General features: G+C 44.3%; 1 long non-coding RNA gene across 1 annotated transcript in view; it reads left to right on the top strand.

The window, feature by feature from the left end:
• The window catches only part of LOC124723090, a 162,787-nt gene that overhangs the window by 50,685 nt on the left and 90,570 nt on the right, over nt 1-21,532 (top strand). The window contains exon 2 of the long non-coding RNA XR_007006500.1: nt 11,634-11,722. This is a non-coding gene — a long non-coding RNA (uncharacterized LOC124723090). The remainder of the gene's footprint in view (nt 1-11,633; nt 11,723-21,532) is intronic.

The raw sequence follows: 21,532 nt of genomic DNA, 5'->3' as shown, positions 1-21,532 counted from the left end.
AGTCGCACAGTTTTCCCTGTGCTCTGTCAAAACATACGTTTTTAACGTTTTCAAATTTTTCCCTGTGTAGACCGTCAAGTCCTGTATATGTCCAAGCAAATCTGAACATGTCCTGGAATTTTGGAGAGTGAAGTTGATTATATAAAAAAATTAAACTTTTCACTCGAGGGAAGACTTGAACCAAGGACCTCTCGTTCCCCAGCTGCTCACGCCAACCACGGGACCACGGCGCTCCTGAGCTCAAATTGTCCTTGATGTTGCCTATCTTGCCCATGGACTACTCAGTTTGTATGTTTTGCTTATTTTTTTTCATAGTTCCACACAACTTCCTGTTTTCTCGATTGATCTGTGTTCAGTTTTTCAAGGCCTATATACTGTGCCAACTTATAACTAAATCTGAGAGGGGTGCGATGGGAAGGTTCCCTTGTAAGTGATTAACACTACAATGTCACAGGTTAATGTACGCGCGAGGTAAGCCATTCCAAATGTGAAATGCTGGTACATTAATAACAGATGTAACCGCCGGAATGTTGAATGCAAGCATGCAAACGTACTAATATATGCATTGTATTTTACAGGTGCCGGATGTAGTCTGTTAGGTGCAGTTCCGTGCCTCTTGCAATTGATCGGTCAATACCGTGCCTGTTAATGACGTTTGTGGATGACTTTGGTGTTGTCCGATGATGTCCTACTTAAACCTAACTAACCTAAGGACATTACACACATCCATGCCCGAGGCAGGATTCGAACCTGCGACCGTAGAAGCAGCGCTGTTCCGGACTGAAGCGCCTAGAACCCCTCGGCCACAACGGTCGGCTAGGGAAAGGGGAAAACTGCTGAAAACAACGCTGTCTGCAGATACAGCTGTCATCAGTGGTTAATCTAGCACGTGGTCTTAAGCTGAGGTTAGACTTAGAGGGGCTGGACAAAAATACGGTAATATTGCGACAAATGCATGCTTGAACATAAGCCCAGATGCTACACAAGCCTGCAGGTACCTGTGTTGTATAACGGCACTTACGCAATGTCATCAATACGTTGCGAGTGTCAGTCGTGGTCACAACAGTGTGTGCTTTAGGTTGGAGCTAAGTGAAATCGAACGTCGGCAAATTGTAGGGCTCGTATAGTGAATGCTTCCGCGGCCAGGGTAGCCAAAGTGTTTGTTGTTTCAAGATAAGCAAAAACAGCAGGGTGAACTGGAATTCCAAAACTATTCATCAGTGATGCAAATAGCCGTAACAGGAAAACGTGGTGCTGAAGCCATAAAATCTGGACTACGGAGCAATGGAAGAAAGTCATTTGGTAGGATGAGTCTTATTTCATACTGTTTCCAACTTCCGGCCTAGTTTACGTCCCAAGAGTGAAACGTGGCGGGGGTTCGGTGACGATTTGGGCGGTCGTATCGTGGTATTCAATGTGCCTCTTGAGTATCCTGCAAGGTCGCGTTGCTGCCAAGAATTATGTGACCATTTTGGCTGATCAGTACCATCCCATGGCACAATGCTCGTTCCCATTTGTGATTCTGTTCTAAGACGACAGGATCCCCGTTCAAACAACCCGCATCATCCAGGACTGGTTCTGTGAGCACGGGGATGAATTGTCGCATCTCCCCTGGCCCCCACAGTCATCAGATTTCAATATTTTTGAGTCTTTGTGGTCTACTTTAGAGAGAAGGGTGCGTAAACGCCTCCCACCTGCACTTGCCATCATTTTGCTCGAAGAGTGGTATAAGATTCCCTTAAAAATCATGCAGGGCCTGTATTTATCCATTCCGAGATGACTGGCAGCTGTTTGGAATTCGATGGTATTTTACGAGCACGTCGTATTAAGCATGGTAATGCGTCATGTTTTTGGTTTTTCCATATTTTTGTCCATACACTGTATGTCACTTCCTCGGAAACGCACGCTCTGCAAATTACGATATACGAGGTGGTTAATTTTGTCCTTCATGTATTTTGTTAGCTCGACCCGCCAGGTTAGCCGAGAGCGCTAATGCGCTGCTTCCTGTACTCGGGTAGGCGCGCCGGCCCCGGATCGAATACGCCCGGCGGATTAACGACGAGGGTCAGTATGCCGGCCAGCCTGGATGTGGTTTTTCGGCGGTTTTCCACATCTCACTAGGTGCATACCGGGCTGGTCCCCATGTCCCGTCTCAATTACAGGACTCGCAGATATTTGAAAACATTTGCACTATTTCATAGCTTACACTAGATGCAAACGACTGGGGTACACTAATTCCGTCCCAGGGGGTACAGGGTGGTGACGGGAAGGGCATACAGCCACCCTCTGACACTAACTTCGCCAAATTCATAGTAACAGGGCCGACCCCGCGTTGAAGTGGGACAAAGGGCAAAAGGAAATGATGATGTATTTGGTTAGCGAAAGTCAAATAGGTTGCCAGTGGTGCCGACTTGAACTGAACGAATTTGGCGTGTGTTCAGTGGTGACAGGCCTGCCATTTTTCTAATGAGATTTGGGTTGGCTTGGGTTGTTGTGGGGAAGGAGACCAGCCTCCAGAACGAGAGTTTCTATGGAATATCTTTACTGGACTAGGTATTATGTGCGTCTCTGTTCCACCAGTCATTGCCGAACTGAACGAATATGACTTGTGTTCAGTGGTGACAGGCCTGCCATTTTTCTAATGCGATTTGGGTTGGCTTGTGGTATTGTGGGGAAGGAGACCAGACAGCGAGGTCATGGGTCTCATCGGATTAGGGAAGGACGGGTAAGGAAGTCGGCTGTGCCCTTTCACAGGAACCATCCCGGCATTTGCCTGGAGTGATTTAGGGAAATCACGGAAAACCTAAATCAGTATGGCCAGACGCGGGATTGAACCGTCAGCCTCCCGAATGCGAGCCCAGTGTGCTAAACACTGCGCCACCTCGCTCGGTCTAATGAGATTTAAAGCCGACAAATCTGCTGACGTCAATGAGCAATGATATAATGTGCGTACCATGTAGAGCCCCAAGCTAGTCAACTCTGCACGTTTTCATATAGCAACATACAACTTTAATGGCTCCAAAACACTTATTTATACATCTTGCACTATTCTTTGATAACCTAGACGTACACTTTCTAGGCTGCTGTGTGACGGTGTCAGATGGGTATGCAAGGACGCTGTCTCCATTCTCCCTCGACTCATGCCTATAAACTGATTGTTGGAGTGACGCAAGTGAGATTTAATTTTAGCTTTTATTAGCTATATTCAACTCCATTTAAATCTACATACAAACCACCTACGGTGTGTGGCGGAGGTTACCCTGTGCCACTGCAAAATCATTTCCTTTTCTGTTCCACTCGCAAATAGAGAGAGGGAAAAACTACTTTCTAAAAATGGCTCTAAACACTATTAGACTTAACATCTGAGGTCATCAGTCCCCTAGACTTAGAACTACTTAAACCTAACTAACCTAAGGACATCACACACATCCATGCCTGAGGCAGGATTCGAGCTTGAAACCGTAGCAGCAGCGCGGTTCCGGACCGAAGCGCCTAGAACCGCTCGGCCACAAACTACTGTCTACATGACACTATACAGACCCAATCTCTCTGATCTTCTCTTCATGGTCCTTACACGAAATGTACGGTTGCGACAGTAGCATTCCCCTTCCGCCGGAGGTTCGAGTCCTCCCTCGGGCATGTGTGTGTGTGTGTGTGTGTGTGTGTGTGTGTGTGTGTTGTTCTTAGCATAACTTAGTTTAAGTTAGTTTAAGTAGTGTGTAAGTCTAGGGGCCGATGACCTAAGCAGTTTGGTCCCTTAGGAATTCACACACATTTGAACATTTTTGACAGTAGAATCTTTCTGCAGTCAGCCTCAATTTCGCTTCTATAAATTTTCTCAATAGTGCTCCTCGAAAAGAACGTCCCATCCCCTCCAGTGATTCCCATTTGAGTTCCCGGACCATCTCCGTAACGCTTGCGTGTTGTTCGAAACTACCGGTTCTGAATTGCTTCGATGTTTTCCTTTAATCCGACCTGGTGCGGATTCCAAACACTCGAACAGTACTCAAAAATGGGTCGCACTAGTGTCTTATACGCGCTCATATTTATATATGAACCACACTTTCCTAAAATTCTCCCAATAAACCGAAGTCTACCGTTCCCCTTCCCTACTACAATCCTTACAGACTCATTCCATTTCATAATGCTTTGCAACGTTACGCGCATATATTTAATAGACTTGACTGTGTCAGACAGCACACTATTAATACTGTATTAGATAACTGTGAGTTTTTTTTCCTACTCATCGACATTAACTTACATTTCTCTATATTTAGAGCTAACTGTCATTCATCACACCAACTAGAAGTTTTGTCTAAATCATCTTACATCCTCCTACAGTTACTGAACGACGTCACTTTCCTATACACCACAGCATCATCAGCAAACAGCTGCAGACTGCTTCTTATCCTGTTCGATAGATCATTTATGTATATAGAAAGTAACAGCGGCCCTATCACACTTCCCTGGGGCACTCCTGACGATACCCTCGTCTCTGATGAACACTCGCCGTTGAAGGCAAGATACTGTTTTCTGTTACTTAAAAAGTCTATGATCAGCTCACATACCTGGAAACCTAACTAGAATTTTATTTTGTGTCGTTTTGATTTCGCTTTAGACCGGTAACTTTAATACATCTACACGCTTCTGTACCTACTAGCATCCGTTTCAGTGCTCCTGTGTTGAAGGAAAACATTTCGTACCATAAAAATAGAGTTAGCTGTATTGTTTACAACGAAGTTAATGGTAGCAGAATTGATATGACAAATCGTAGTAACCTAGGAAATAGTCTGTAAGTATAAAGAAATAACTACCACTGCCCATGTCAATGTTTATATTAAAATCACATGTACACTTAAAAACAGGGAGCAATGTGTAAGCCGGCCGGGGTGGCCAAGCGGTTCTACGCGCTACAGTCTGGAACCGCGCGACCGCTACTGTCGCAGGTTCGAATCCTACCTCGGGCATGGATGTGTGTTCTAAGTTCTAGGGGACTGATGACCTTAGCAGTCAAGTCCCATAGTGCTCAGAGCCATTTGATCCATTTGAGTAATGTGTAAAGAGAAGTGATGGAACTGTGTGACCTGGTAGTAAGTTGTTAAAATGGTGGAATCGTGTTACTGCAAAAATAGGAAAGCACTTTGATGGCCCATGTACAACAAAAACTGCAATATTATCTAGCTCGAGAATGCGCACCTCAGCGTCATTTCATTTATTGATCGCTGGATCGCTAGAGCATTGGACAGTATGCCGAACATATCGTTGGCGTTTTGAAATTATAATAACAGTTCACACATTCGTAAAACTTCAAATTTACGTTAACGCATATAGAAATGATAGGCGTTCGTCTTTTTGGAACACCATGTTGTTCGACTTCTAGTTGTCAGTAACTGCGCTGGGTTGGTTCCCTTCTTTGCTGGTTGAGCAGATCGATAGTTCGCTGAGGGGTGATAGAGCTGTGTCACCAATTGCCGCTAATGCTCACAGTGTAGCTGTGTTATTGTTTCGCAACTGCACGGCCGTCGTCGAACACATCACTAGGTGACTTTCGGTAATCTCGATGCCTACAATGTCTGCCAACATCTTCGGCGATAGATATCTATACAGTTGGTGCAATAATTTTTATCATACCAACCGTGAATGTCAGATTAATGTCTATCTGTAGTTCGAAGAAAGTAGATTTACATGAGTCGGGTATCTTGGCTTCATCATGAGTGAAATATTGTACTTCATAAGTAAGGAATCAACGCGATTTTCGTAAAGAAACAGTTCGAAATCGATTGAAAATAACGTAAATAGTACTGCTGGCTGGTGGACACGCTCGTACACTCCGTTTATGTACATAACCCTCAGCCGCTCCTACTACAAAAAAATGTTCAAATGTGTGTGAAATCGTATGGGACTTAACTGCTAAGGTTATCAGTCCCTAAGCTTACACACTACTTAACCTAAATTATCCTAAGGACAAATACACACAGCCATGCCCCAGGGAGGACTCGAACCTCCGCCGGGACTAACCGGCTCCTACTACATAACCTGCCGAATTCTATATACCTTTTCATCCCATAACTCGAGGTGGTTGTAGAGAACGTATTCTTCGCCACAAAAAGAACATATGTACACAACCTTTACCTTCTCTGTTACAAAGGTGAAGCACCGTTTGCGTTACACTTGCTGTGTTCCATTTAGCCAGTAATTTTCCTCTGTGTATGACCCAAAATGTCTCCGAAGTGTTGAGAACTGGACGCTTCTCATGTACTAATTAAAACAACGCGCGAAATACTCACTCATAGATAATTATATACGAAATTATGGCATCTAATTCAGCTTCACTGTCGCTAGACGATGTGGATGTCACTAAGAGAGTCGTAAGTATAAGGGACTATTTCTAAATAATTACTTTTCTCGGACTGCCCCAGTATCACTCAACGTGGGCTTACTTTTCTTGAGGATGTGGATTTTACCGTCCAACCAATTAGGTAGAAGTAAATCGGCATTTTTCGCATCGACAGCGTTACCCTGACCATGAAAATGAAGACGGGTCAGATTTGTTCCTTCGTAACATACTACTGAAGATGAGGTTATTGGATATATATTTTACAAGAATGCTGACTAGCGCGATCATCTTCAACCTTGTTTTCGTTGCCTATCAGGCGCACAACTATAACAAGGCATGTGGCTATGACAAAAGGCCGGTAAGAAATTCTCATTTCCTCTGAACGATGAGACTTTTTATGTTTAAGCATTATACAAAACAAACACTGTCCGACCAGGCCGTGAAGCCCCAACGGTACCGACCGGCAACCGTGTCATCCTCAGCTCTTAGGCGTCACCAGATGCAAATACTGAGGGGCATGTAGTCGGCACACCGCTCTCCCGGATGTTGTCAGTTTTCGTGATGGTGTCGCTACTTCTCAATTGGCCTGACAAGGGCTGAGTGCGCCCCGGTTGCCAACAACACTCGGCAGACCCAGAGGGTGACACATCCAAGCGCAAGCCAAGCCCAACAGCGTTTAACATCGGTCATCTCACGGGAACCGGTGTTACCATTGCGGCAAGGCCGTTGGAAAAGGGTTATACAGTGCCTAGAAGACATGGGCAGATATCAATGTAAGTTCCTACATGTATACATCACCGGTGGGTATGTAAATGATCAGAGCTGCAGCAATTCTCTGCGACAGGTAGAACGGCCATCAAAGAAGTACATTAATGTTGTTCGTGTGAAGTGTTGGTACCAGATCTGGTAGTGTATATATAGTCCGTGAACAGTGTAAGATATTGAGTGATCACGGTGAATGACATGGATATGCCGTATACTCGTGTGAGGCAGCATTATCGTCATCCGAAAATGGTTCAAATGGCTCTGAGCACTATGGGACTTAACATCTGAGGTCATCAGTCCCCTAGAGCTTAGAACTACTTAAACCTAACTAACCTAAGGACATCACACACATCCATGCCCGAGGCAGGATTCGAACCTGCGACCGTAGCGGTCGCGGAGTTCCAGACTGAAGCTCCCAGAACCGCTCGGCCACCACGGCCGGCCCGTCATCCGACAAGAGTCTCATTCTATATCTCCATTTTGTCGGCTGGTCGAATCGTGCAATATGTGGGGCAGTGACAGTGCCCCGATGGACGGCACGGGAACGTTCAGGGGAGGCATACTTCTCGTCAAGGTTCCGGTCTACCACATCCTCCCACCAAACACTTCGTAACCCTTCGCATCTGTGCCTTCCATCCCAGAACAAGTAATGGACTCACTGCAATATTCTACATCATACCGCACCATTGGTCAGAGACTAGCAGCAGCCGGAGTAGGGACTTAGCGTCCCATACGTAAGCTGTCGTCAACAACACAACGTAAACGGCTGCTTTGAAGTGGTGTCATGACTGGGAAGCAAGTGCAGCTGATGAATGACGTTGCGTTGTGTTCAGCGATGGATCGTGGTTCTACAAGACCCCGGACGACCTATCGTCGGCGAGTATGACGGCGACATGTGGAGAGGTCTCATTCTAGCTGTGTTTCAGAGAGGCACAACGGCCGGCCGCTGTGGCCGAGCGGTTCTAGGCGCTTCAGTACGGAACCGCGCTACTGCTACGGTCGCAGGTTCGAATCCTGCCTCGGGCGTGGATGTGTGTGATGCCCTTAGGTTAGTTAGGTTTAAGTAGTTCTAAGGCTAGGGAACTGATGACCTCAGATGTTAAGTCTCATCGTGCTTAGAGCCAGGCACAACGTTGTTACTCCTGACGTCATGGCGTGGGAACCATTGGGTACGACTTCAAGTCGCGGGTGATGGTGATTGAGGGAACTCTTATGGCACAATGATCCATCACGGAATGCCTGCGTGATGGTGTTACATCTCATGCGACAGTATCGTGGTGCCATTTTTCAACAGTACAGTGCTCGTCCACGTATGGGACCCGTCTCTGTGAACTGACTGCGCTGTTGATGTACTCCCATGGCCAGCAAGTTATCCAGATCTGTTCCCAGTAGAACATCTGTGGGACCAGTTCGGATGTCTCACGTCCTTCTCCCCTTCTGCCTGTTTTAGTTTTCTTGTCGGACAATGTACATTCTATCGATAGAAGCGCTCGTTCTTTTTAGTACTGATTCCGACAGCAAGTGACTTCAGTACTAATTTATAAATAAATGCATAATTTTCCACGTATTTTGAATCCAAAGATACCTACTGTAATGCTATTCAACTTAATTCTCCGTAGAAACGCTAACACATATTTACGAAACTCTTGAAGACGTATTAGAAATTTGACTGGGTGACCCTTCGGCATTCGCACTGCAGCCAAATCTTCCGCCGTGCTGCGTTTCACAATTTTGGAGACGGGAAGTAAAAAGTTTAAACAGTTCATGAAACGTTAGATGAGAAGATCTAAACTGGCCAGCTTGTAAAACGGTTATTAATTTCTTCGCTCGTTCAGAGAGACCGACAGATAGTGCAATAAATGATACAGAGAGATCGACCTTGTCACCCAGTGAGATAATGAGTAATCACACTGAAGTACCCAGCAATCCAGTCTTTCATCGCAGTTTCTTTTACCTTATTTAATGGTCGATTTTGACCTATTTGATCATCACCAGACAGAGGTATCTGATAATGATCACATATATCCGAAACGTTCATAAAACAAAGAGAAAAAGCAATTCGATCAAAAACTATGCTGGCTTCTGCAATGACGTAGCGTCTGAAAAGGTGTCCTAATAACTTATCCAAAAGTGTTATTTACGTTTTAACGCTCCACATCTAGTCAGTTTTTGTTTGTTACCCCATACGCACAGACACTTATTTGGCTGCCGTATGTATATACCATTATAAATGTAGACCAACTTTAGATTGTCCGCCCCCGGTAGCTGAGTGGACAGCGCGACAGAATGTCAATCCTAAGGGCCCGGTTTCGATTCCCGGCTGATTCGGAGATTTTCTCCGCTCATGGACTGGGTGTTGTGTTGTCCTTATCATCATTTCATCCCCATCTCCGACGCGCAAATCGCCCATGTGGCGTCGAATGCAATAAGTACTTGCCCTTGGTGACTGAACTTCCCCGAATGGGGGACTCTCGGCCCACAATTTCACACGCTCATTTCCATTTCTATCTCTTCTATCAGTCGTATTGATGAACAATACTCAAGAATCGGTCGAACAAGCGCTTTGTAAGCCACTTCCTTCGTGGACGAGTCACATTTCCTTAAGATTCTTCCTATGAATCTCAGTCTCGCATCTCCTTTTCCTAAAAAATGGTTCAAATGGCTCTGAGTACTATGGGACTCAACTGCTGAGGTCATTAGTCCCCTAGAACTTAGAACTAGTTAAACCTAACTAACCTAAGGACATCACAAACATCCATACCCGAGGCAGGATTCGAACCTGCGACGGTAGCGGTCTTGCGGTTCCAGACTGCAGCGCCTTTAACCGCACGGCCACTTCGGCCGGCTCCTTTTCCTACTATTTGTTTTATGTGGTCATTTCACTTATCGTCCCTCTGGATAGTTATTTATAGATATTTTACGGTAGATGCTGTTTCCAGCAGTTTGTCATCAATAGTGTAGTTGTACAGTAGCGATTTCCTTTCATATATATGCGCAATATGTTACATTTATTCACGTCCAGGGTCAACTGCCAGCGTCTGCACCCTTCATCAGTCCTCTGCAGATCATTCTGCAAATCTACACTGTCTTTGGGTGTTCCTACTTTGTTATAGGCAACCGAATCATCTGCGAACAGTCATAAGAGCTTCCGAAGGTTTCTACTAGATCATTTACATTCGTTGTAAAAAGTAACGATCCTATCACACTTCCTTGGAATATTTAGAAAATTGCCTATACATCTGTCGATTTTGTTCTGTTAAGGGCGATGTGTTGAGTTCTATCTGCAAGAAAGACTTGAATCCAGTCGCAAATCTGGTCCGACACTCGATAAGCTCGTATTTTTTTCGCTAACCGGTAGTGCGGGACGGTGTCAAATGCCTTCCAGAAGTCAAGCAACACGGCATTAACCTGAGTGCCGTGGCCTACAGCGCTATGGATCTCATGGAGGAACAGAGCGAGCTCAGTTACGCAAGATCTCTGTGTTGGGAATCCATGTTGATTTCTATAGAGAAGATTTTCGCTCTCGAAAAACGTCATAATTCTTGAGCATAAAACATGTTCCATAAATCTACATAGATTGACATCAGCGATATAGGCCTATAATTATGTGCATCTGTCCTATGGTCCTTCTTGAAAACGGGAATGACCTGTGCTTTCTTCCACTCGCTAGTTACCCTTCGTTGCTCCAGCGATCTACGATAAACTGCTGCCACAGGGGTAGCAAGTTCTTTCGCATAATCTTCGTAGAATCTTATAGGTATTTCGTCTCGCTCTAATGCCTTTCCACTACTAAGTGATTGTAGATGATTTTCTATTCCACGGTCGGCTATCTCAGTACCTGCCATTTCCACGCTCGTAGCGTGACTGAAAGGAGGGACCGTGTTACGATCTCCGCGATGAACGAATTTCGGGAGACCGAATTCAGTATTTCGGCATTCTGTCTGTTATTTTCTGTTTGGGTGCCAGTATGGTCACTGAGTGAATGAATAGTGGTTTTCGAAAAGCTTCCTAATTTTACATAAAACCAAAACCTCTTAGGGTTTTTACTCAGTTTGGTTGATGAGAGCATTTTTGTTTCACATTGATTGAACACTTGTTTCACACTGCTCTCCTTACGCTCATTTTCGTTTCGTTCAGCTTTTATTTGTCCGCTAGGTTTTGGCTTCTCTTAAGTCTGTGATAAAGCTTTCTTTGCTTATGTAGCACTTTTCTAACATTGCTATTCAATCGCGGTGGGTCTTTCCCATTCCTTAAGACCTTGCTGGGACAATAGTTATGTAAGTCATATTGAACGATGGTTTGAATTTTTCCCATTTTCCTCATCACTGAATTTCTGATGCTGACTACTCAGATACTCTGCAATTAGTGTCCTGTCACGCTTACTAAGCATAAATATCTTCTACCTCCCTTAACATTCCTAGGCTGTAATTCCATGTGGTAAACTTAACGCAAGTGCAGTACAAAGTATCTTATGTGTTAACGAAATTCAAGGGCAGCAAATAATACAGCGGTATGGAATTTTCTGTTACAGGAAGCTGAGAGCGACGGGACGTACGTCAGAAAGCCAAAGTCTAATGCTGCCAGCTCGTGCGTACTGCTGCACCTTCTCGGAACCCAGTGGTACGTTGACAGAATAATTTCGGATAGCTCAGAAAGAGAACGCTGATATCATTTTAACGTTTGTGTGTCACACGTTTGTCAAACCACGTATGGTCAGAACTGGCAGTGAATTACGGTCATTATCATCTTTATAGACGGCGTCCTTAGTAAGAACCACACGGTGTATGAAAAACACATGAGATCTAAAGTGATGATATAGTCATTGGTTGTAATTAAACCGTGTAGAAGATGAAAAGATCACCTTGAAACTAGAACCCCAGCTGCAGCAAAATTACTTCCATGTAAAATGGTAGGAGGTATTAGTTGGCCTGTGTTTCCGCCAAAAATAAATCCGACGTTTTGATGGGCATTTACTGATTGGAACATTTTACAGTATTCCAAACATCCTTGGTTTATGTTGACATGTCTTTCCTACATGTGTCCTGTTAAAGGAGTCTCTGTGTTAAGCAAAGGTTTTGAGCTTCAGACCTCAACAGGGAGGATCTGGTTTTGCATTTTGCGTCGTTTCATGATTTCACGGAAAGGTTGTTCTACTTAATTCTGAAGTTGCTTGTCCAATTATATCTATTGTTCCTTTGCGACAGTCCTCTGCAGTCTCCTTCTGTTAGTATTTCGTATGTTCTGTCTATAATCTTAAAAGCATTTATCACTTCAGACATAATCTCGAGACCTCTAACAGCGAAATTGCCCTACGTCTACATCTACATGATTACTCTGCAATTCACAATTAAATGCCTGACAGAGGATTCGTCAAACCACCTTCAAGTTATTTATCTACCGTTCCACTCTCGAACGAATACTTAAATCTTTCTGTGTGAGCTCTGATTTCTCTTATATTATCATGATGATCATTCTTCCCTTTGTACGTTGGCGCCAACAGAATATTTTCGCAGTCGGGTGAGAAAGGTGGGGATTGAGATTTCACGAGAGGATCCTGCCTTTGTTTCAATGATTGAGATGCCATTTCACGTATCTTGTCCGCGGCGCTCTCTCGCGTATTTCGCTATAATACAAAACGAGCTGCCCTTATTTGAACTTTTTCGATGTCCTCCGTCAGTCCCATCTGATGTGGAGTCATATTCCAACCGCACAGCAGTGCTCCAGAAGAGGGCGGACAAGCGTGTTGTAAACAGTACTTTTAGTACACCTGTTGCACTTTATAAGTATTCTGCCAATAAATCGCAGTCTTTGGTTTGCTTTGCCCACAACATGAACTATGTGATCGTTCCAATTTGTTGTTCGTTACTGTAATACCTAAGTATTTAGTTAGTATTAAGATACATTTGGTCCCATAAGCTATGTTCTGACAGTCTGTGCTCACAGACATGTCATCAGGTACACAGAACAATTTGGAATCCAGCGCCTAAAGTAACGACTACCACCTTCCTGTGATGCTATAACAAACGACTCTGGCAGTACACAAGAGAGTGGTGGTGGTCCCTCATACGAAGTTTTGCTCAGTAGGTGTTCCCGTTGATTTAATAGCAACTTGCAAATTATGCCACAATATTAGACAAAAGTTAAGAATCAGGCTCTGAGAGCAGACGTCGCCTTACATAAACTGCGAATAACCTCTTTGAGTGGCCCACAGTTGAACATAGGAGTAAGTCTTCTCCAGTCATATTCGTTTCCGATCATAACATATGCTGCCTGACAATAAAAGACTGTGGCCCCAGAAGCGGTGGAGGAACCGAAATGAATCTTCATGGGCTGAGAGGGTATGTGATGTGTTATTTCAGTGATTGCAATACCGAATCAAATTTACGAAGACTTTGGTAGTTTGAGCCCACTTATCACTACAACGTTATACCCCTTCTGGCTTTGATGCGTGCACCAATTCGGTTGTGAAGCGTTTCTTAAATCTTTCGTATCCTCTCCCAAGGCTAAATGGCTCAAATTGTTGTAACTGGTCCTTAATATGCTGGGCACTGGTACTAGGACAGAGTTGACGTCCGACCTAGTACCACATGTCCAATTTGGGACAGATCCACGAATCATGCTAAATAAATGTAAATGTCGTGTGATTAGGGCCTCCCGCCGGGGAGACCGTTCGCCGGGTGCAAGTCTTTCGATTTGACGCCACTTCGGCGACTTGCGCGTCGATGGGGATGAAATGATGATGATTAGGACAACACAACACCCAGTCCCTGAGCGGAGAAAGTCTCTGACCCAGCCGGGAATCGAACTGACATTCTGTCGCGCTGGCCACTCAGCTACCGGGGGGAACACGAATCATGCTGGCCGCGGGAATACCTCGGCATCCTGCAGACAGTTCATGGAGACACGTAACAATTGTGGACGAGTATTGTCCTGTTGAAAAATAGCATCCTGATACTGTTCCATGATGAGGACGCTGGATGGCAGTGACGTACTGTTTTTCTGTCAGAGTTCCCTCAATCATTACTGTCCGTAATGTGGAATCATACTCTACGGCTCCTTACTGTGACTCCTGGAGTAACACAGGTGTTCCTCTCCTAAGCATTGGAAGAATGGAACCTCTCCTAAGGTCGCCGTCAAACTCGCCGACGATGGTCATCCGGGGTAGTGCAGAACGACCATTCATCGCTAAACACAATACGACGGGCATGCTTCCCGGTAACATTACCACTCCAAATACATGCGGTTGTATTGTCATGCTAACGGGAGCCGACATACGGGATGGTGATACCCTCGTCCGGCAGCTACTAGTCTCCGATCAGTGGTGCGTGATGACACAGGACGTTGCAGGAAGTCCATTACTTGTTCTCAGATGGCAGGCACAGATGTGAAGCGGTTAAGATGTGCTTGGTACGCATTGCGGTGAGCCTCCGTTGTGGTGGTCAGGCGTGATCGGCTGGAAACTTGAGGACGAGTATACCTGCTCTCTTGTCCCCATGCAGTCCAATATCTCACCAAAGTCGGATCCGAATGCTTCACAAAACTGGATATTGCACGACTCGAAGAGACAGCCAAAAGAAGATCCACAATTAGGCCCCTTTTAATCTCTCATATGCTTGTAATGCTGTTTCACACGAGTACACCGCGTCTCCGTGTCCTTCACAGTGATCACTTAATATCTGACACTGATCGCGCTCCTTATATACCCTACCATGTATGGAACAACACTTAACACAAACAACACTAATGTACTCTGTTGGCCGCTAATCCCGTCACAGAAAATTGTAACTATTATCATCTACATAACTGCTGATGGTGTGTAAGTGTACCAAGCTACTTCGACGTCCGATCATGTCTTCTGAGTAACCACCTACTTTCTTCTAGACAGTGAATTATTGTTGACATTTGTTGACTTGGTTCTTTTCTACATTGCTATCTGGGCAGCGCGTTTACTGTTGTATGATCATACTAAAACCAGGTTATCATTTTTAAGTCTCTAATACAAACACACTCGGTTGGCCTCAGTTGCCTTGAGGAAAATGGATCGTTATTCGTAGTATCACATGATGATATAAGAACAATAGATTGAGGCAGCCGGACAGTCGGTGATTTTCAACTTTGAGAATAGCCTTAGGTTCGGCACTATACCGACGCCTGCCGAATAAAATCTAGTCAGCTTTGCGACCGGATTTGAAGTGTAATATGAGGCGAAAGGCAACATGTTGATCTCGATGTTAAGTCTCCCCATAGACGCAGTAGTAGTTTCACATGCACCTCAGCAAGCGTGATAAGGCCGTATGGATGCATGCAGATGACGCGGCTTTCTGAGGAGATGACATCAAATAAAAAATTGAAGTAGTACTCAGTCTGATGTGTACATGTTGATCTGGTGCGCTGTCTGGCAACCAGCTGTTAATGCAGTGTTATAAATTCTGTTTTCTTCTTGAAACGCTAAATGTTTTTAATTAATTAAAACTTGATTCAATCATATAAAAATGATCATTTGGACTCAGTTATAAGAAAAACATGTGACAGGATTTGTTTTATTGGTAGTATACTGTGTACACGCAGTTTGACTACAATATATTGTTTACAAAACATTTGCACAACTTCCTGGATTGGAATAGAGCTAAGGTGTGTGCACTGGCAGATCGCATCGAACGTACACTAATCAAGAGAGGCGTATGGTCCCGTTCTTTTCCGGCTGTTGAGTGTAACTGTAATTCTAAGAAGTCTTACCCGCTATACGTGGAAGGGACTCGTAATATTGGGAAAAAAATCTACTTTCGAAAGTCCATGAACACGTTTTCAGATCGGAATCTACGAATATTCCTAGGTGCCCTACGTATCGCTTCCGCACAGACTGTGATGGCATTAGTTAGTAACAGACAACAAATAATTCGTCTCGCCTTCCATCCGTAAAGGGGACTTGGAGGAACGTTAGTATATGGTAAACTAAGAAGTACCTTCTACCATGGATTAGATTGCAAAGTATAGATGAAGAGTCTTTTATTCATCATTTATGTAATACATCTCTGTGATTGTACGATGACAATAACCACGAATTTAAAAAATTACATGAAGTTTCGCGAAATCATGGCCTGCTTCATGATTTCCATACCTTACTGCGGCCAAATAGTCATAGTGTTTGTAACCATTCACGCACAGTCTACTTCTGTTGTTAAGCTCATTCTGTCCCGCACGTATCCTTCGTTATAATTAGTAAATACTTGAGGAAGTGCCCCCCCCCCCCATATCTGCAAAATTCCCGCCGTTCCGTCGTTACATCTGCGTGTTTTCTAACCACAGCTCCTTTTATGTGTACATATTTGCGTAAAAGAAAAAAAAACATTTTTTCACGTACGCTGTACTGAAGAATTTGTAACTGACATTGCTAGGTATCACTTTCGCGCATAAGGAAACGCTTTACGTGGCCTACACCAAAAGAATTTCCTCGCTGAAGGAAGTATATTTAAATTATTCTTCAAAGCATCTAGAAGTACAGATCACTCTCTGGAAACAGAAGCTAATAGTAAATAAGAATACAGCTATCATTAAGATAGATGTGTGGGGTCAGGCGCCGGGCCATGCAAAATTACGGCGCCAGCGAAGCTTTGTACCATACTTCGCCGCAGTACGACTCATAACAGTGGCGTAGAATACGATAAAGGTCATGGTTTGTTAAGGGGTTCTTTCTGTTCCTATTTTTTGTACGTATACCTTGCTAATCGGTATACATTGCTTTATTTACCAGTAGAACAGTATGTGAAATAAGTGACAGTTCAACACGAAAAGTAGAGCCGCGCGGTCTGGGGCGTCATGCCATAGTTCGCGCGGTCTAGGCGCCATGCCATAGTTCGCGCTGGTCCCCCTGTCGGAGGTTAGAGTCCTCCCTCGGGGCATGGGTGTATTTGGCCTTAGCGTAAGTTAGTTTAAGTTAGATTAAATAGTGTGTAAGCCTAGGGACCGATGACCTCAGCAGTTTGGTCCCATAGGAACTTACCACAAATTTCCAAAAACACGAAAAGTAGTCTACTTTGCTTATTTTCATTCGCTTATGACGTATGTTATTATTTTTTGGTGTAACTATTCTGGTTCAAAAAGGGTATTTTTGACTCAGAAACAGGTGGTTCGAGCAATTTGTGGTGTAAATTTGCGAACCTCTCGTCGACCCCTGTTCATTAGTCTGTGAATTCTGACATTGGCCTCCTAATACATATTTTCTTTAATGTCGTTTGTAGTTCTTTAATGTCGATTGTTGTTAACAATATCAGATTATTCCTAAGAGTTAACAGCTTTCACTCAGTTAATATTAGTCAGAAATACAATCTGCATTTGGAATGCTCCTCCTTGACTCGTGCGCAGCATCGCGTGCAGTATTCTGCTGCATCCATTTTCAGTAATCGGCCATAAGAATTCAAAAATCTTGGCAGTAATGCACGCACTTTCAAGTCTTAACTGAAAAGTTTCCTCAGGACTCACTCCTTCTATTCAGTCGAGGAATTCCTGGAAAAGTTAACAAATTGAGATAATTCCTGTGTTACGTTGTTGATTATATTCATTTAAACTTTTGTGTTATTGGCTCAAATGGTTCAAATGGCTCTGAGCACTATGGGACTTAACATCTGTTGTCATCAGTCCCCTAGAACTTAGAACTACTTAAACCTAACTAACCTAAGGACATCACACACATCCATGCCCGAGGCAGGATTCGAACCTGCGACCGTAGCAGTCGCGCGGTTCGTGACTGAGTGCCTAGAACCGCTAGACCACCGCGGCCGGCTTGTGTTATTGTCTGCATAGGATTCACGTACATTCATTTAATCTATTACTACTCTTCTGTTACTATTTCATGTACTGACTCATCCATGACCATGGAGACTTCTTTCTCAATATGGTCCTATACACCATGACATAGCCGGCCGGAGTGGCCGAGCAGTTCTAGGCGCTACAGTCTGGAACCGCGCGACCGCGACGGTCGCAGGTTCGAATCCTGCCTCGGGCATGGATGTGTGTGATGTCCTTAGGTTAGTTAGGTTTAAGTAGTTCTAAGTTCTAGGGGACTGATGACCTCAGATGTTAAGTCCCATAGTGCTCAGAGCCATTTGAACCATTTTGAACAACATGACATATAAAGTATATATAAAAAAACTCGTACAGAATGGCTCCTGGCACATAATGTGCCTTTTCCTTTGGAAAGTATTTTTTGTCGCTATAAAATTGACATTCATGCTGTACCACAAGTGTGTTGAAGTAGCACTTTAACAACTTTCAGATGTCTTGATCACACTTTTTGTTATTTCCGAAATCGCCTCATGCGTTTCGACATACCACCCTCCATCATCCTATGAAAATGATGGAATGTCGAAAGGGGTAATGCGATTTTGAGAATAATCAAAAGTGTGGTCAAGACATCTGAAAGTTATTAAAGCGCATCCAAATGACTGCTTCGTCTCATATCATTTTCATGCAAACTGCAGACTTTGAAGTCGTATTCGCTAAAAGTCTTGTCCGATAGTTCACCGCAGTATAGTTGATTTACTGAGGTTCAAAACGTTAATTTCGGTTTTTCACGTCCAGTTTTTACTGCTCCGTATTGAATGTTGATGTAAATGGTCAAATGGTTCAAAGCACTATGGGACTTAACATCCCGTGGTCATGAGGCAGGATTCGAACCTGCGACCGTAGCGGTCGCGTGGTTCCAGACTGAAGCGCCTAGAACCGCTCGGTCACAGCGTAAATAATCAGCTATTACATTATTGGCGTGCTAACAGGTTGAGCTCGTGATATCGAGTCTAGACGTGACATAACGTAATCACTGTAGTTAAATGATTCGTTGTAATAAGGGTTTAACTGTCATTCACTACTGGAGTCACAATAATGCAATGATGCTTTAACATTATTATTTGCTCTTTTTGTTACACATTATGTACTTTATGTAAGATCAAGTAGCCAATATTTTCACTCAAACCTGTGTAGCTAGGTCCATCGTCCAGGGCATTAGATATTTTAAACATATGCAGCCTTGCTCTTTGACAGCATGTGTATGCGACTTTAGCAATTAATATTTTCAACACCTGAATTAGGGTACGGAGACTGATGTAAGATACCAGTCGCAACACGAACAAAAATAGAACAGCTGCTCTTCAACGAGGCGAGAAGACTGGACATGTAAATTCCACTTCGGCAGGCAGAAGATACATATTCAGGACGCCTGACCCTCTATATCATGGTAAATTAACATAATTGCTGTGACGCAAAGAGTCGTGTTAGTGGAAGGGCCAGGTGCAAAAGTATGGAGGACTAGTGCAAGGTAAACTGGTTGCTACGTTCTTACTGCCGCATGGCTTCTGGCTATCGCCTACAGTGTACACGTTTCTCTAAATTTATTATTTTGGTAAGGATCGCAACAGAAAAAAAAATTCTGAAGCTTCCTAATGGTGGACGATGTTAAATTACTTGCCACCTTCATTTGGACATGTTAATCACGGAGAATAACAAATTGCATCGCGTCACATTGGTACTAACGTTAGGGCAAGAAGTTCACAATATCTATTACTCCTATCTCGATAAACATCAACATGTTGATGCTTTCAGCAAAATCTATTCATAGTCATTTAGCGAAGATACTTTACAGTATGAGATCATATTTAGGTCCATCTAAATTTTATCAATTACTAAACGACTCAGACTGTGACCTTTTCAGAGTTACAAAGAAACAGCCACATAAGAGGTCCATATCTCCAGATTTTCTTTCAGATTACTACTACAACTACAACTACAACCACAACCACTATCACCACCACTACCAACAACGACGACGACACCAAATTACTCTCGAGGTAATTCTGCTGTTAACGAAGCGTAACGTGAGATCGATGCTGCGGTATATATAACTGTGAACGCCAAGTCGACATTGCCATTTCGTTCTGTAATATTCCCGTCTAAATGGGATTAATGTGTGATCGGAGAGTCAAAACGAATTTTCTGCTTCTGCAGGTTAAGATACGTAATGTAGTATAACATAGTAACACACACAAGTAATCAATTACGTGTTCTTATATGCATTGCCTGACAAAAAAAGTTAAGCACACAGACGACGTGGTCGGATGTTAGTGCATCTTCGTCCGTGCACACGACGTCACCGAGCATGTTAATGATTATAGAGCTGCAGTACCTTTCTGACGAGTAGAATGTCCACCAGAGTGCATTAGTGTTGTTCGTGTTTAGTGTTATTACGAGGCTTGGTAGGCTATGTAAAGGACCAGCGTCATATATTGAGTGATCGCTGTAAAAGACACGACGGTGCCGCGTACTCATATGAGACAGCGTCATCAGCAACTGACACAGTTTGCAAGGGGCCTCATTGTGGGTCTGAACTTGGCCAGCTGCTCGAATCGTGCAGTATCCAGATTTGTGGAAAGTTCGGTTGTGACAGTGGCCCGATGTTGGACTGCATGGGAATCTGAGGGCCGGCCGGAGTGGCCGTGCGGTTCTAGGCGCTGCAGTCTGGAATCGAGCGACCGCTACGGTCGCAGGTTCGAATCCTGCCTCGGGCATGGATGTGTGTGATGTCCTTAGGTTAGTTGGGTTTAATTAGTTCTCAGTTCTAGGCGACTGATGATCTCAGAAGTTAAGTCGCATAGTGCTCAGAGCCATTTGAACCTGAGGGCAGACATACTCGTCAAGGTTCCGATCGACGGCGTCTGACCACCACAAGGGAGGTACGCCGTACTATACAGCAAACACATTGTAACCCCTCCACATTTACGCCTGCCATCTCATTCTGTGTGATTCCACATCATTTTTCGGAGATCAACAGCAGCTAGGCTAGGAAATTACCGGTCCATGAGCAGGCTGCCGTCAACACCGTAACACAATCGGCAGCGTTTGGAGTGGTGATATGACCGGGAAGCATGGACTTCTGAAGAATGGTGTCGCATTGTATTCATCCATAGGAAATGTCGTGTGACTAGGGCCTCCCGTCGGGTAGACCGTTCGCCGGGTGCAAGTCTTTCGATTTGACGCCACTTCGGCGACTTGCGCATCGATGGGGATGAAATAATGATGATTAGGACAACACAACACCCAGTCCCTGAGCGGAGAAAATCCCCGACCCAGCCCAGAATCGAACCCGCGCCCTTAGGATTAACATTCTGTCGCGCCGACTACTCAGCTACCGGGGGCGGACTATTCATCGATGAACTGAGGTTTTGTTTTACTGCGGATGACCATCATCGGCGAGTTTGGTGGCGACTTGGGGAGATGTCCCCTTCTTCCAATGTTTTGGAGAGAAACAGCAATGTCATTGTGTGTGGGGGGAGGGGGCGAACCATTGGGTATGACTTCATGTCACAGCTGGTAGAGACAGAGTGAACCCTGACGGCACAAGGGTACATCACGTACGAGGGTTGGAACTTTAATAGTGGTAAC

This window comes from Schistocerca piceifrons, chromosome X (assembly GCF_021461385.2).
Source record: "Schistocerca piceifrons isolate TAMUIC-IGC-003096 chromosome X, iqSchPice1.1, whole genome shotgun sequence".
NCBI classification, from domain to species: domain Eukaryota; kingdom Metazoa; phylum Arthropoda; class Insecta; order Orthoptera; family Acrididae; genus Schistocerca; species Schistocerca piceifrons.
Note: the sequence above shows the minus strand (reverse complement) of the source record. Positions and strands in the feature narration are given on the sequence as shown.